The 14,103-nt window shown below is 32.5% G+C and overlaps 1 non-coding gene across 1 annotated transcript; it reads left to right on the top strand.

The window, feature by feature from the left end:
• Positions 1-5,397: 5,397 nt before the first annotated feature.
• LOC107483253 (uncharacterized) lies at positions 5,398-6,233 on the top strand. The gene is made up of 4 exons (XR_008008159.1): positions 5,398-5,511; positions 5,713-5,842; positions 5,949-6,071; positions 6,150-6,233. It is a non-coding gene; the product is annotated as an uncharacterized LOC107483253 (transcript).
• The last annotated feature ends 7,870 nt before the right edge of the window (positions 6,234-14,103 follow it).

Genomic DNA, 14,103 nt, shown 5'->3' with positions numbered 1-14,103 from the left:
GGGGTTATGAACGAAAAAGAAGAAAACAAGGAAAATTTTTAAAAAATTTTTTTGAAAAATAATAAAATAATATTTAAATAAAATTAAAATTAAAATGTCTAATCTAAACAATCAAACAATTAATAGTTGTTAATCACAGTCAATTTCCAGCAACAACGGCAAAAATTTGGTGCGGTATTTTATAACCCACAAACTAACCGATAATTGTATCAGGTCGTACCAAGTAATACCTTACGTGAGTAAGGGTCGATCCCACGAGAATTGATGGATCAAGCAACAATGATTGATTGATTGGCTTAGTTAGGCAAGCAGAAAAGGATTTTGAGATATTCAAAAGGTTTAAGTTCGAACTCAGAATATTAAAAGGATAGACAAATAAATAAGTTGGGAATAAAATATGGAGAAAACAGTTAAGGCTTCGGATTTGTCTATTTTCCGGATTGACTTTTCTTATCAACTATTTTAATCATGTATGATTTAATTCATGGCAAACTATATGTGACTAGACCCTAATTCCTTAGACCTTTCTAGTCTCCTCTAAAATTCATTAACTGCCAATTCTTTGGTCAATTAAATCCAATTAGAAGGTCATGATCAAATTCCAGTTTATATGCCACAAAAATCCTAATTATCCAAAAATAAGGCGATTATATGTCACGTATCTCATGAAATACAAACAATTAGAAATTCAGGATAATATGTTTTCAAGTTGTTGTTTAAGTAAAGAGCTTTTCAAAGTTTTACAAGAACTCAAATAGAAAGAAGGTCATACTTCCGTTCCACCCAAATTCATAAAATAAAGAACGAAAACAATTATTGAAATATAAATCAAAACATAAATTAAATTAGAAAGAGCAAATGAATCAATCCATACAATAGACAGAGCTTCTAACCTTCACAGTGGAGGTTTAGTTGCTCATGGAATATGGAATGTAAATTTGTATAGAATTCCCTAATGGAACTCCCTTGATGGAATCTCTTCAATAGAAGAGAAGCCTCCCCTTTTTATAAATAATCCTAATTAATTTAAAATCTAATATCTAAAATTAAGATAATATCTTTTCCTATTTTAAAATCAAATTTGAATTTAAATCAGAATTAACTAACTACTCCGCGTCTTGTAACGTGGGGACTACTTGTTTTGTCCATTCTGTAGCTTCTAATCTGTGTTTTCTGGGCTGAAAACTGGGTCAAAACAGCTCAGAAATCACCCCAGCGTTTTCTGCATTTTCTGCACGTGGCGCATGTCACGCGTACGCGTTAGTCACGTGCACGCGTCGATGTTTTTTTTTTGTAAGTCACGCGGACGCGTCAGTCACGTGCACGCGTCACTGAGCAAATCTTCAAATCACGCCGACGTATCAGTCACGCGTACGCGTCGCCATGGAAAGCTCCAAATCACGTGCACGCGTCAGTCACGCGTACGCGTTGCTCCTTGCTGCCATCTCCTTTTGTTCTTGTGCTGCAGAAACTCCATCAAATCCAGCCGAATACTACCTAAAATAACTAGAATTGCAAATGACTCAACGTAGCATCCATATTGACTAAAAGATAATTAATTCTTTATTAAACTGAACAAATTAGATGCAAATTCACTAGGAAAAGATAAGAAAGATGTTCACGCATCAATTACCCACTTGTAATTGAAGACCCTCTTGATATATACCCACAAGATTACTCTCACTCATACGTATGTTACCAATATAAGCCCAAACACCCCCAATTCTCTTCAAATTTTGATTTTCAAAGGGCACACCACCATTAAGATTATTGCAAGAGCAAACTACTTTCTTCCAAAGTGGACATTCTTCTTTGTTGAACCTCTACCACAACTTAAATAATAAAGCAGTATTCTTCAAGAAAATGTCTCCCACTCCTAAACTTCCTTTGTTTTTTTATTTTTGTCAACACTCTACTTTACCGTTGGCATACCCTTTCCACCATCTGCCTTATCCCAAAAAAATTTCGACTATAAAGAAACAATCTTTGCAGCGACAACCTTAGGAATTTTGAGTATGCTAAGATAAGAGATAGGAAGGCTATTTAGAACAGCCCTTATAAGGACTAGTTTACCCGCCTTTGTTAAAAACTTTCCTTCCCAACCCTTAAAATTTTTCTCTACTTTCTTTATAATAGGATCACATGTCTTCACACATTTTGGATTTGCCCTTAGAGGAATCCCCAAATACCAGATCGGAGGTTTTGCTTTGTTGCACTCCAAGATACCACACGCTTCATCAATTGTCTCCTCTCCACAATTTAAGCCAATGACCACAGATTTGTCGTAATTGATCTTTAGACCAAACATAATCTCAAAGCCCTGTAAGAACTTCTTATAGTTCGTCACAGACTCAATGTCACAAGGACAAAACAAGATTGTGTCGTCTGCAAACTATAAGTGTGAGATTTGTATCTTGTCTCTACCTATCTCCAAAGATTTTATTCTCTCAATTTCAGACAACCTTCTAAGCATATTATTCAACACTTGACTAATTAGAACAAATAAGAATGGGGATAATAGATCACCCTGATGTAAACCCCTTTGTAGCTTAAATGGAATGGTTGGTGTTCTGTTCACCAAGATGGACATGGAATCCACTCTCTCCACTTTCCTTCGAAACCCATATTCTCCAACACTACATTCACAAAACTCCATCTGACCCTATCATAAGCCTTTTGAAAATCAAGTTTAATCAACCAAGCCGGAGCATTCTTTTTCTTTAACGAATGAACTGCTTCACAAGCTATTAATGCGCGATCAACAATCTTCCTCCCTTTTATAAACGCAGACTGTTCTTCACCCACCAAGGTAATCATCAACTGTTGAAGCCTTTTTTATAGTAGCTTTGCTATTACCTTGTATATACACCCCACTATACTAATTGGGCGATAATCTTTTAACTTATCAGACCCTCCTTCCTTATGCGCTAACGCCACCCAAGTTAAGTTAGCTTATTTTGGGAGCGTCCCTTTATCAAAAAAGTCTTGCACCATACTACAAAAGTCCCCACCCGCCACACCCCACAGCTTCCTTATACATTGAAATTGAAACCATCTGGACCTGGAGTTCTAGATGGTTCACAATCCCAAACCGCATCCTTTATCTCTTCCATTAGCGGCATTCTTTCTATCCAATCAGCCTCCTCATTTGTAATTTTATTCACCAGCCCATCATCGAACCCAGCATGAAGGTGTTGATCTTTAGTGTACAGTTTCATGAAAATTGTGCAGTTTCATGAAAATTGTCGTATCTCTTTCGGACCTTCAAACCGTCTTTCGCCAATACAAATTGAGCCAATAACTTTGCAATGTCTTCTATTCTTTGCTATATTATGAAAAAAATGTGTATTACGATCCATATCTGAGAAAAATTTTGACCTTAATAGTTGTTTCTAGCATAATTCTTTCCTGTCATACCACTTTTCAGCTAAAATCTTTAGGGTCTTACTCCTTGCTACAAGACAATCATCCACCACCCCATCCTCCATTCTTTCATAAACTTTTTGTATTATTGTCTCAATCTTCTCAATTTGGGAATCAGTGTTCCCAAACTTCTCTTTGTTCCACACTTTTAGTGGCTTTTTCAAGGCTTCCATTTTATCAATTATGCTACTTTACTTCAATTTATCCCACTCTTTTTTACTGTTTCTTCAAAGCTGCTATGAAGTTAACCACGCATCCAACGTTCTAAAAGGTTTAAGGCTCCAATCCACCACCTCTGAATTCACTAATAAAGGACAATGATCAGACATTGACTTATTCAAGCCCTTCATAGAGCATGTCAAAAACCTCTAGTCATTCACTGTCAACAAAAATTCTATCTATTCTGTTGCAACTCCTCCCATTATACCACATGAATTTTTTGCCCAATAATTCCAGTTCTAGCAATTCCATGTTATCCATCCATTCTTTAAATTCGTTACTACTCTGTGACAATGTTTTACATCCCACCCTCTCTTCAGTTTTCATAATCTCGTTGAAATCTCCTCCAAATAAAATCAGCAAACCCCATCTCATTTTCAATCCCATGAGCTCATACCACAACTCCAACTTTTCTTCTCTAATATGGGGATCATATATTATACAAATTGCACTTTTTAATTTAACTTCTTTTATTATACCCTCACTGTCACCCATCTTTTACCTTTTTGTACATGAGATTTAAAAAAAAAATCATTCTTCCATAAACACAAAATACTTCCTAAACTCCCTTCAGATTCCAGACCTTCCCAAGACAGATTATTACCTCCCCATATACAAGACACCAAACCTTTATCCAAACAATATTTTTTTTGTTTCAATAAGCCCTATGAAATTCACTCAATACATTTTGCACACCCTTTTCATCATCTCAGTTTTTTCTTTACTCACAATCCCTTAACATTCCAGAACAAAACTTTCATTTAAATAAAAATTTATCACTTAATCTGGACGATCGCTTTTCATGACCGCCTATACTCTGAGCACTTTTGACAACCTTCTTTTTTACAGCAATTCGTATGACTTACTCTTGTTAATATATTAATATATGGAAAAGTCTAGGAGACCAGCAATTTTATTGCATTTTGGCTAGCATATAACCAGCAGAGAAAGGTGAGCCATTGGATGAAATCTCACACCAATCTTACACCATCAAATCATCATTGATGGCTAGTTAATGGCTACCAATCACAAATGTTGCTGACCCCTAGCATTGCTCTTAATATATTATCCTATTTTTTCTAGTATTTAACATATTTGGTTAGGAGTATAGTCGGATAGAGTTGATTTGGGTTCAAGAGTGGAAAAATTTATATCCAAACCAATTAAAAGATAATTTGGTTACTTTGGATTGTATTCAATAATTTTTTTCTTTAAATCATGTTCACTAATTCACTACTAGAAAACTAGTTATTACAGACGGATATTTCTGACGGATTTTATCCCACGGAAATACAGACAGAATTTCAGAGGGATTTTTTGTCGGAAAACAAAAAAATAAATTAGTATAAATTACAGACGGAAAAAAGAATCCATCGATAATTTCGTCAGAAAAATTAATTTTTTTTTCGTGAGAAATAATTACAGACGGAAAATCCGTCTGTAACTAAATAAACAAGATGCTGCGTTTAATTAAATTATTATAGACGAATTTTCCGTCTGTAATTTAAAATTTTCCGTCGGAAATATGAATAAACATTTGAGGATCACAGTTATCCCTCCTCATTTCACACCACACTCTCACGATTCCACATTCATCCCCTCTGAATGCTTCATCGGTGGCGCTATCAACCTTGCACCGTCGTCTCACCGAACCTCCATTGCACTCAACTTCCATCGGCCTTGCTCGCATCGCTCCCTTCCGTCGCACCCCTTCCCGGTTCTTCTCCGTCGCACCCCTTCCGTCGGCCTTGCTCGCATCGCTTCCGTTCGAACCCTAATGTGCGTTTCTCTCTTCGATCTCGCCACTAGTGCTTGCTCTTCTCCGTGTGTTGCTGCGTTTCTCTCTTCGATCTTGCCTCAGCTGTGCAGGTAACCCTAATATCCTTTCTCTTTCATCACTGCTTTCTTTCATTAAATTCCATCGCTAACTCTAATTCTATTTCCTATTCTATGATAAGAACTTGTAACGATTACAGTTCTTTATTTTGTGTTCTTATAAACTTGTTTGTGAAATCAAGGTTTCTGAATGCATTGACTAGTTTCATTTTGGTTGAATTTTTTGGGGATTAGGTTTTTATTGATTCACAGTGTCTCAGCGATTGAAGACTAGTGTCCATGTTAACTTGGTCTTCCATATAGGACTGAAAATCAAGATGCTATAGATGCCGCAATTGTTGGTATGCTTGCTGATCCAAAGGAGGTAAATATATTCCCAAATTGATTTTTCAATATAAGAAACTAAAAGGAAAAAAATATATGTTGAATTTAAAGGTAAGAATTTCTAAATCTTAATGTAAATTTTGCAGGCAAGAGCTGGAATTAGGGAGGTCCATTTTTTCCCTTTCAATCCTGGAGACAAGAGGACTGCTCTAACTTACATTGAATCTGATGGAAATTGGCATAGATCCAGCAAAGGTGCTCCTGAGTAGGTAAAAATATTCTGCTATTGGCACCAGCTGATTATGTTTGTGCAGTGGACTTAACAATATTCTTTTCTCCCTGTTTAGATATTGAACCTCTGCAACTGCAAAGAGGATGTGAGGAGAAAGGCTATGCAACTATTGTTAAGTTTGCTGAGCGTGGGCTTCGATTTTTGGGAGTTGCTAGACAGGTTTGACAAAAAAAGATATTAACATTTATAGTTTACAACTTGGTTGAATGAGTTTTTATTCATAATTGCTGCTTGGATATCTTTATATAACAGGAAGTACCTGAAAATCCAAAAGATGCTCCTGGTGCATCATGGCAATTTGTTGCGCTGCTACCTAGCATAACCCCTCAAAGTTAGACGTATCACGTATGTATGATTGATATGGAGAATTAATATCCTGAGTTAGTTGTCATGATCAAGGGTTCTAAGCACTATTCTTTTGGAATCACTTTGTTTAGTGAAATAACTTTAATTATGTATGATGTCATCTTCAATTTATTTTGTTGTGATGATTGATGATACTGAAACCTGAAGAGAAATTTGGTTGTAGCTCTAGTATTTCGTTCCTTCTATGTTTGTTTTCAATGGGATTTGTTAACTGACAAGAATCAATGGAAATATGACCTGAAGAATGTGTTTACTTGTGTAGCTGCTGCGACATGGCGAGGTTGGTTTGGATTCAAAGCATCCCAGAGCTATTGTGCTTTGTGCTACGGAGGAGAAAGCTAATGAGGTAGTTGGTTGTCCTCAATCCCACTACCATCATCATCATTCATCACCTTATCTGCTTAGCCCTATAATATTTGAACTGAAGATTCTAAATTGATTTTGACTGTTGCAAATTGTTATGAATCTCAGTGTTTTAGTGCTGCAAAGTATATCATGGAGATTGCGGAAGCAAAGTTGGCAAAGCAACGTTCTTGTGAATTTATCTTGTTATGACAGGTTTTGGGTGATGAATCCCCCATTGTGAAGCATCTTGAGCGTGATCATGCTGAAAATATTTATGTAATTGATATTGGTTTGGTAATCTGATGGATATGAAATTAATGACTGCATCTGAAGATATTTATGTAAAGATGGCAGGGAAAGATGTAGGTACTAAACTATCTCACCCAGTTTGAAACTTTTCTTTCCTTTTACATGTATAAACATTTCATCTTCTGTCATTTCTAACTTTGTCCTCTTTTTTTTTTTAAGCCTTAACATTTCTTAGAAGCAATTGTACAAAAAAGATTGCCCAAGTTCAAGAAAAAGAAGCAAAAGATTACCTCTGCTATAATCTGGGTGCTGTCTTCTGGAATTTTGATCTTATGCTTGGCCATCATCATTTATAGATGGGAGATTCATAAAAAAGGTAGTTAAGTAATTCTCATTGTTTGATTCTTAATTATTGAGTAATTTCAAAGGCCTTCAAGGCAGTTCAACAAAAGTCTACAACAGAAACAGAGTTATATTGGTAGTTATACTTCATATATCTATTTTTCAGTTCCAAAATTCAGATTGAGCAAAATTTATAGGAGCATAGAACACTTAGTTTGTTTATACATTGCATGCTACTATACTTTGCAGGAAAGATAAAAGAGGAAATAGAATCAGATGCAATAAATAGTCAGCATGATGAGGAAGATCTAGAATTGCCCTTATTTGGTATAGATACGGTTACTTCTGCAGCAAATAATTTTTCAACTGACAACTTATTAGGAAGAGGTGGTTTTGGACCAGTTTATAAGGTAATCAAATGGGGAAAAAATTGTTGTCATCCCTGTCTAGAATGCATAATATTCTTGATAAATTTTGTTTTCTTTTCTTTACAAGATTCCCTAATTAGTTGCTTTCTGGTGCTTAAGTTAGATTAGGCAGTGTCCCAAAGATAAAGACAAGGATAATATTTAATTCTAAATAAAGCATTCGTTCTTATTTGCTTTTGTCTTTTTGTTAGTGCTATGGATAAACTATAGAAAAGGCAGGTCCAAATACGCCAAATCAATGTGTGAAAAATCAAATAAAATAAATGGTACTGCATAACATTAGTCAGGATTTTGATAATTACAATGACTTATTCAACCTCCTTTTTAATAAAGATTAAAGAAAGAAATGAGTTGTAGATATATAATATAATATAAAAAGAGGAACTCGGTGGGCCACAAGCTTCAATTATTGTGATAATATGCAATTAGGATAATTATGAGAGTAATTGTTGACTAAGAAATTAGATATTCAGAAGAAGATCTGAAGCTTCATTTTGCAGTAGAGTTACATATTCAATTATTCTTGCAGTAGAGTTACATATTCAATTTTTGTATCTATATCTCCTTCTCTATTGTATTTTATAATATAGTTTCTACATTATTGAAGCTATGTTAACTTCTTTTACATTTATTTTTTTTCTATATTACTTTTGCTACATATACTTAATTCATGAAACCAAATTGTTTGAATCACAGCTTAATGTGAAGAAATTAGAAGATGAGATTTCAAATAAAAACATGAATTTGTCTCCTATATTGAAGTCAATCAAGGAGCTTGAGAAAGCAGCAATCAAGATAAATGACCAGAAAAAGGTATCATTTGGCCAAGTTTAAACTTAAAACAAACACAAGTTCTTAAGATAACAACTATCATATAATAAAGTGTTTTCTTTTCTTTTCTTTTGTTTTTCTTTTTGTTCAGGAAATAGAAGCAAGTAAAGGTTGGAAAATATGGAAAGAGTACCAAATGAAAGTGAGAGATGTGAATGATAGACTTATGATGGCTGAACGTGCATTCACTGACAGAGATGGTCTCTTAGGAATGACATGGCATAAGCATTTGGTGAGTATATAGTTTTTTACTCTAAGAAGCAAGTGTTTTCTAGGCCAGTTCCCTCATTCTTCTTCTGACTTATAATATCACATAGTCTCATTAACAAATGCCATGTGAACATTAGATGAATTCTACTGTTTTGAATGAAACCAGGGTTCTAACTTCTAAGAAAGATGAAATTGAAGAAACCGAGCAAGCAAAGCAGAGAAGAAACATCAAACATGGCTGCTACTGTTGGAATCACAGAATTTATTGGAGCAGAGATGATTGAGAAGGCAATTTCTTAGTAGATGAAGCTATTTTGTCCAAGCTAAAGTCAAAGAAAACAAAGGTCCTTGTTGAGGTAAATCTATATTGTGCCCTTCAATTTAAACAATGCGAACCTGGTTGCGACTCAACAAAAGACTGGCTGCAATTTCCTCAGCTAACTTGAAAACCAAATGGAAGAACTTATATATTGCAATGCTGATGTGGAGTTTAACTTGAAGCTAAGTGGCCACACACAACCACAAGGAGATCCAGGAGGTGTATTTGTCAATGGCTCTGAGCAAGTCACCATCATGCAATCTAAAAGGAATAGGATCAATATAAAATCTTGTTTGTTTAAATTGTTGAAAATGAAGGAACTAGTAGTGTCAATGAGTAATGTAAATAGTTATAGTTCTGTCAATGGTTTATTTTTGTGGGTATCTTTTTATTGAGATAGTGAGATATTGGCCAATGATGTTGAAAAATAACATCCAATTTTATGGGTATCATGTAATGAATATTATGTTTATTTATATGATTTTTGGTCTCTTTTTTTTTCAATTTACAGTGTCTTTGATGGAGGAAATTTAAAAAATAAACCTAAAGTATTCATTTTGCAATGGAAAAATAAAAAAAATTTCTATTTTACTTTACCGACGGATTTATAGACGGATTTTCTGTCTGTAATCATAATGTGAGATGATTTTCCAAGGTTCAAATTACAGACGAAAAATCCGTCGGAAAATCTGTCTGTAATTACAGACAAAAAATCCGTCGAAAAATTTGTCTGTAATTACAGACGAAAAATCCGTCTGAAAAGCCATCTGTAATTACAGACGGAAAATCCGTCGAAAAATCCGTCTGTAATTACAGACGGAAAATCCGTCGGAAAGTTTGTCGCCTTTGGGAAATGGATAGAAAATTTACAGAGGGAAAATCCGTCGGTAACTGGTAAAAATCCGTCTGTAATTTTTCGACGGAAAAAAATCCGTCGGTAAATAATTTCCGACGGGGTTTTTACAGAGGGACAAAATCCGTCGGTAATTTCATCGGTAACTAAAAATCCGTCTGTAATAAAGACTAAATCCGTCTGTAAATCTGTCTGTATTAATCCATTTTCTAGTTGTGATTGAATACCCAATTAGAATAAAATTAAAAAAGAAATAAATTTTACAAAATTTTAGAAAAATAAATAAAAATGCTATAAATATTTTAAACAAAGAAGAATATATTAACATTATAAATTATCATCACACATCATCACTATAACAAATTAACATTATAATAGTTTAAAATTATAAATTAACATCATAGACCAATACTAAAAAATATTAAATATTAAATAAAATAAATTTTTATATAGTTTAATGATAATGTTAAAGAAGATAAAAAAATATTCAAAATTTATTTTATTTAGTATTAATAATTAATAAATATTAAATAAAATAAATTTTTATTATTTTTGACTACTTTTTTTTGTTATAAAATATTTCTGATTTTTAATTGAGTACTAAAGTTAATTAGACTTAGTACTTTTTGTTTGGCTATTTCCGAGGACAATCAGTTTGGAATTCAGACAACATATCTTAGAATTATGTGTCCTAGTGTCCTACACTTCTAGTTCTAGATATCACGGCAGTGTTCAAAGTCTAATCATTAAAATATGATATTTGTGAAATCATTGTGCATCTACATTTGCATGTAGATGATTTGGGACACTCATACATTCTCAAGACAAGACTCCTAACTACTTGTGGCTTTAAGTTGAAGAAAAATTAATTTGTTTTAATACGCAACACTGCCGTTTAACTAAGAAAATAATGCATGCATGAAGCAATGTCTTTAAAGTTTAAACATAACATACCTTGACAATAGGACAAGATAGACTTCTATCTTTAATTTACCCAAATAACAAAAGTAATTTATTAATTAACTAATTTAGATCTTAGCTTATACATGTTCACCAACTCTACTTCACATTCTTCCCACTAACTCAGCAAGATACAGTCAAATTGAACAAATTATCTTTTTTATATGCATACATGATTACGGTTGTCTTACTTGGCAAAGTTGATCTGAATATAATCCACCACTATGTTAAATGGCACATTAATCATCCACTCATAATTCAAAATGGTTTATTAAAATTAAATCTACAAGAAGCTTGTGGCTCTTATTTAAAGAATCCATATAATTTGAACATTAAAATTTTCATTCTTTTTTTAGATTAATTAGTGGTTGACTTGAAGCCTATGCCGACATTTTGAAAGGAAATATGCATGTACAAATGCCCCATACAAGAATAGTTTTGTAGGTATTGGTTACTTAGTGGATTCCTAAGTGGTGCACCTATATATAGAGGCAGGTAACACTTTGATGATGGGCATGTTTATTATTATTATTATTATTATTATTATTAATCAATGGATGTGCTACATAACACTGTTCCTATAACACTAATTGTGGTGCATCTCAAATTTTCAAACTAGCTAGGCTGTGTCCTGGTTAAGACTTAAGATGCTAGCTGCAACGTGCAAGCATGGGTTCAGGTTAAGAAATTGAAGGAAGAAAAAGATATTGGTACGATGTATGAAAAAATATATAAATAATAACAAAAAGGTGAAAGAGAAGGAGAGGATAAGGGAGAGTGGAAGGAGAACAATCCTGCGCATTAAGTGCAATTAATTAATATAGTTGCATAGGTTGATTGATTGATGCCATCACTATGTCTACATATAGTATTGCCGTATTGGCGATTCCTTCAGTTGATCACAATTATTATAGGCTGTAAATGCTCTATTTGTCTAAACAAATTCTATCAGGTTCATGCGTGCTTCGTATTCTAGGATTTGGTTATTTTAATACTATAAGTTAATAACAGATAAAATAACTTATAATTTTCGTTGTATTCATTAATTCTCACATTGATAATTAAAGATAGAGGCACTAAAATAAATTAACTTCATCCGACTAATTCGTTTATCCATTTAAACGAGTAGATTTTGTCTCTAAAATTAAATTTGTTTAAATTTTAGATTAAATGGACTTGGCAGATATTTATTTCGATTCAATCCAAAAATCTAACTTATCAATTAAAAAATATTATTTATTTAAAATTTTTGACCTAAAAATAATATTTTTAAAATAATATTTTTTGTTAAAATATATTTAAAAAAAAATAGACTAACTCATTTAATTCACTAGACTGATCATAAATAATTTAAACTAAAAAATTATAGTCCACAAATAAAATAGACTTAAATGATCAATCCATCATTTAACCCACAAAATTTAAACAGACTAAATATAAATTGATTGGACTGACCATTTGACAGCCTTAACTAAAGATTCCAAAAAATCAAATTTATTAAGTATCAAGTCCAATTCTTTCTAAATTCGAGGTACTTAATTAACACACAATATTACTACACAAGAAAAACGCTCATATATATAAAGTTTAATTTTGATAAATTTAAAATATTTTATACAATCGTGCAATTACAACTACTATTTTTTTAATGACTATTTACGTAATCAATATAAAAAATAGTTATTTTTATTAATGTAACGTTATGTGATTGAATATACGTGTAAAACGGTTATATTAAAATTAAATTCACATATATATAGTTAAAATTTGTTTTATTAATCGCTTAGTGCTTATTAGATGTTGCACTTTGTTCTAAGGAGCATGAGGCAAAAAGAGCAAGCAATCCCAAAATTAAGAAACAACAAAATGAATAAAGATTAAACCATACCAAGACTTATGAGGAGAATTCTATATATCCTGTTTTGCATCTACATGGAGTTTAACTTTATAATTGAGTTTTTCCTTTCTTTTTTTTTTTTCAATTTCAATTTTAAAATCACCTAATCATATAATAAACTAGTTAATTAGCTGCCCATATCACGCAGAAATTTCTCCCTCTATCTCCGAGCGTAAAGAAAAAATTTCCACTTCTTTATTACTTTCTTCTCCTTTCTTTAAGCTTCCATTTGTTTAATTTTAAATAAAAAATACAGTTGATTGCTACATATGTTAAAATAAAGTAAGTCACCATCCTGAAAAATGTTTTCAATAAATTATATCATGTTAAAAGGACCTTAGTAATTATAGTTGTAATTTTATTTAGCCACAATTTTTTTAATTTGATAGAATCCAGTAGTATTATATTAGAAAATTAAAAAGATTTCGAACCAATTTTCTTCATCCAATAATTAATCACTAATCGATGTTTATCTTTTCTTTTAAATTTCTCTTTCTCTTAGCCTTTGCCCACTTAATTAATTTATTCATTGGCCTGATTGTTGATTAAATAAAAAAAATTAAATATCTAAGAAAACCGTAAATATTATTATCTACTAAGTATTAAGAAATATACCAAAATGAAATGGAATTGTATTTTCAAATGAAGAAATATATACATACCAAGTTAAAGTAATTATTGCCATTCTAGTTTTTATTTACAAGTGACACACTACACACCATATTTAAAATGTGTATATGTATAATATATAGTTTTCAAGAATTACTCAAGTAAAGTATGACTTGTACACATAAGTTAAGCTTTGAGCGATGGGGATTTCTTAGTTTAGCAATGATAACTCTTGGCAAATAAGCATTACGAAACTTAATAAGCCTCCGCCATTATACTTTACGTAACACCATGAACTCAAGTAACAAATGTACCAATTAATGAACGATGTTATGGACCTACCTGTTATCCCCACTACAAAGCCATGAAAAAGATTTAATTAATTTATAATATTATATATGAATTATAGCACGCAGAAAGAAAATTATGAAGAATATGCATTGCTTGTTGCATCATCATGTAATACGATGCACAAATTAATAGAGATATTATGGTCATCTTTTATTCTTCAAAAGATAAATATTTTTTAAACACTCGTGGGGCCATTGAAGACTGTTGTTGCTTTGCTTATACCATTCTTTTGTCAGCTGGGGACGAAGC

The sequence above is a fragment of the Arachis duranensis genome, chromosome 4, assembly GCF_000817695.3.
Source record: "Arachis duranensis cultivar V14167 chromosome 4, aradu.V14167.gnm2.J7QH, whole genome shotgun sequence".
Classification (NCBI taxonomy): domain Eukaryota; kingdom Viridiplantae; phylum Streptophyta; class Magnoliopsida; order Fabales; family Fabaceae; genus Arachis; species Arachis duranensis.
This window is presented reverse-complemented; position numbering and strand designations above follow the sequence as displayed.